We start from the raw sequence: 3,668 nt of genomic DNA, 5'->3' as shown, positions 1-3,668 counted from the left end.
GAGCTATGTCCAGTATCAGGGTGAAGTGCACGAAGTTAGGTTGTACGAAGTTGTACGAAGTTGTACGAAGTTACAACCGTTTTCTACTGGCTTTGAGGCTATATCAGGAGTCACAGATGACGTCAAAACATTTATTGGATGACGTAATCTGCAATGTGCAAAGTTACGTGACGTCATCTAACTTCGTACAGTAGGCAGGGTAGGGCGGCATGTGTACGAAGTTGTCCGAAGTTGTGCAAAGTTACGTGACGTCATCTAACTTCGTACAGTAGGCAGGGTAGGGCGGCATGTGTACGAAGTTGTCCGAAGTTGTGCAAAGTTACGTGACGTCATCTAACTTCGTACAGTGGGCAGGGTAGGGCGGCATGTGTGCGAAGTTGTCCTAAGTTGTGCAAAGTTACGTGACGTCATCTAACTTCGTACAGTGGGCAGGGTAGGTCAACAAGTGTGCGAAGTTGTCCTAAGTTGTGCAAAGTTACGTGACGTCATCTAACTTCGGACAGTGGGCAGGGTAGTTCAACAAGTGTGCGAAGTTGTCCTAAGTTGTGCAAAGTTACGTGACGTCATCTAACTTCGGACATTAGGCAGGGTAGGTCAACAAGTGTGCGAAGTTGTCCTAAGTTGTGCAAAGTTACGTGACGTCATCTAACTTTGGACAGTAGGCAGGGTAGGTCAACAAGTGTGCGAAGTTGTCCTAAGTTGTGCAAAGTTACGTGACGTCATCTAACTTTGGACAGTGGGCAGGGTAGGTCAACAAGTGTGCGAAGTTGTCCTAAGTTAATTAATACATAGTACAAACTTATATATGTGTAAATAAGATACACACCACTCAAGCATATATAAGAATAAAATATAGATGCACATTAATCAGCACAAAATCAATGTTCATGCATTGTAAAAAAATTCATTTATTTCAAGTCTTTTTGTCTCTTATTTCTCCTCTTAACGTTCGTTTTAACAATGCACACAAAATAATTTAAGTTCACTCGTAATATCATATTTCCCTTTTTTACGTCACTGCTAAATACAAGTACCTGAAAACATCTCCCCTATCTATTCATAAACTACATGTATTGCAGTCATCTTTCACTACTTTGTATCATAAGAAGTAGTAGTTGTTCTCTTCTCCACAAGTTCCGAAGAGAACTCCATTTCCTGTCTACTCACAGATAACACAGACACAATATGTGGGGTAGGGTAGCGGCGTCACCATCACGGCGGCCGGGTGTTTAATGGCTCCTCGTCAGTCAGTTGATATAACGTCCTTGGTCATAACAAGTGTAATAGCCATGAACTAAGCAAGTCATGCTGCGAGCGGGCGACACGTTTTACCCTGGTTGCCAATGTATAAGAAGCCAATGTGAAGCCAATGTCGGGCTGGTCGGTTAAACCAATGCTCTGTCCAGCGGATGTTTAACGCATCCTGACTTGCAACTTAACTCAAAGTCACAGTAAGTCACAGTAAGTTTACGTCACATGGGGGCCACCATGTCAGAAGAGTGGCGTAATAATGACCTTAATTACGGTCTGAGTAACAAGGTCAAGTAAAAAACTAAATCCAAGGTTGAACGGCAAGTACGGTAATACAATATTCAGCAATACATACAAGGTAGCGAAGAAGAGGTCAACTAAGGAAGGAATCAAAGAAGTTGTTGTTCCACAAGGCATGAACCACGCGGGGTGTCTCATTCTAAGTGCTGAATAGTCATAACAATTTTACTCCGTTCAAGGTTGAGCATCAACTTCAATTACCAGTTCGTAAGTCTAACTAGGTTATCAATCAGCCTGTACGTCGGGGGAGGGTGTGTTCTTGGGTGGTGGGCAGGGGAACACACCCCGACCGCAATGAGGTACAAGCCACGAATGGTTAGGGGAGAGGGGAGAACATCTGGGGTAGGTTGGGGGAGGTTCACTTATGCTTCCGTGATCCGACAGGAAATGGTACTTCTCTTCTCCACAAGTTCCGAAGAGAACTCCATTTCCTGTCTACTCACAGATAACACAGACACAATATGTGGGGTAGGGTAGCGGCGTCACCATCACGAACAAAAAAGGATAGAACAGACGGATTAAGTAACGTACAGGTGGTACCGAGCACACAACCAACACCACCGGAAAGGTTCGTCGGCTGGCTGGATGTCATGTTCGGCATCGTCAAGTCAACACACACTTCCTACGGAGTACAGGTGACCATCGCAGCCGAAGGGTCATAGCTGGAGGGAGCACTACCGAGGTATCGTCCAGTCAACACCCAAACCTACGGAGTACAGGTGACCATCGCAGCCGAAGGGTCGTGGCTGGAGGGAGTACTACCGAGGCATCCGGTCAACACACACTTCCTTCGCAGTACAGGTGACCATCACAGCCTACCCTCATGGTAGCTGGCGTCACTAACAAGGCATCTTCCTGTCTGGCACACTTGGCCGTACGGGACAACTCAACACGGTCAACAGGGACAAGTACATGTAGATGGCAAGGGAGAACCGTCTCAGTCAACAGGAGGTTGTTAAGGTCATGTCAGTGGACAGGTTAGAGGCAAGGGAGATGGATGGGGTAGGGTAAGGGAAAGGGGTAGGGTAAGGAAAAGGGGTGGGGGTGGGGTGGGAGTGGCTGTACAAGCAATAGTGTAGGAAGTAATCTAACAAGAATTAAGTAATCCAACGGGTAGTTACAAGCTAGGAAGCAAGTTCCTTGAGATACGGTACATGAGGTACTGTAAGTTCAAGTGTCCAGTATAAGGCAGCCAAGGTGTCCTCGTGTCGGCTGTCAGACTCTGAGTCTCTGAGGGATGAGTCTGATAGACGCGGTGTCGACCAAATAGGTGCAAGACCATACTTCCAGTGTCAGTAAGGTGTCACATAAGTGTGGCTGTGGAAAGTCCTGGCAGTACAGCAAAAAGGGTCTCGATCTGATCCGTGTTACAGTCAGAGACCGGACAGAATTCCCAAGTCTATAATGGCGCGTTCCGGTCAAGCTTGTTACACCTGGGGTCAACACTCGATCCTGCCAGGGTTGATGTCGGGGGTCGCCTGTGGGACTACTCGGTGCAGATAGCATGTACTGTACTTTCTGTACATAGATACATACATACATATATACATACATATATACGTACACATATGCATATAATGACGTTTAACTTCTTCGCTGTCTGTGATGATCTGTAATCAGGACTAAGAACTAGTCATCAGCAGGTGTTAATTCGGAAGGCTGCGCCTGTAGGAGTTAAGTCTGTATAGTCTGAACAGATGACGATTCAATGGTTGAGAAAAAAATGCGCTTCTCAATGACGTGACTGGAGCCAAGTGGTGCTTTGCATGAAGGCGCAGGTAGCATGGAAGAAGCATGGGTAATTAACGAAAAGCGTAATACAATAGTATAGGTGTGTGACAGCCGTTAACTCGATGTGGTACTCGAACCTGTAGTGAGAGGACACAGCCTGGATGTCAGCCTGAATCTACACCAGGCCTAACTGATAACAGGATAGAAGAAAACACTGCAAGAATTTGTGCCTGTCAAAAACAAATAAACAACCCTGGGTCAGTCCTCTGAGGGGGGTATACTCCGTATGGCTGGGAACACCGCATCACCTTGTGATAAATTAGAATTCCTAGATGTAGGACTAGGAGAAAAGAAAAACACAAACTTGAGCACTGTCAATCTTAGAG

This window comes from Branchiostoma floridae, chromosome 9, assembly GCF_000003815.2.
Source record: "Branchiostoma floridae strain S238N-H82 chromosome 9, Bfl_VNyyK, whole genome shotgun sequence".
Taxonomy (NCBI): Eukaryota; Metazoa; Chordata; class Leptocardii; order Amphioxiformes; family Branchiostomatidae; genus Branchiostoma; species Branchiostoma floridae.
The sequence above is the reverse complement of the archived record's forward strand: the minus strand, read 5'-3'. Positions refer to the sequence as shown.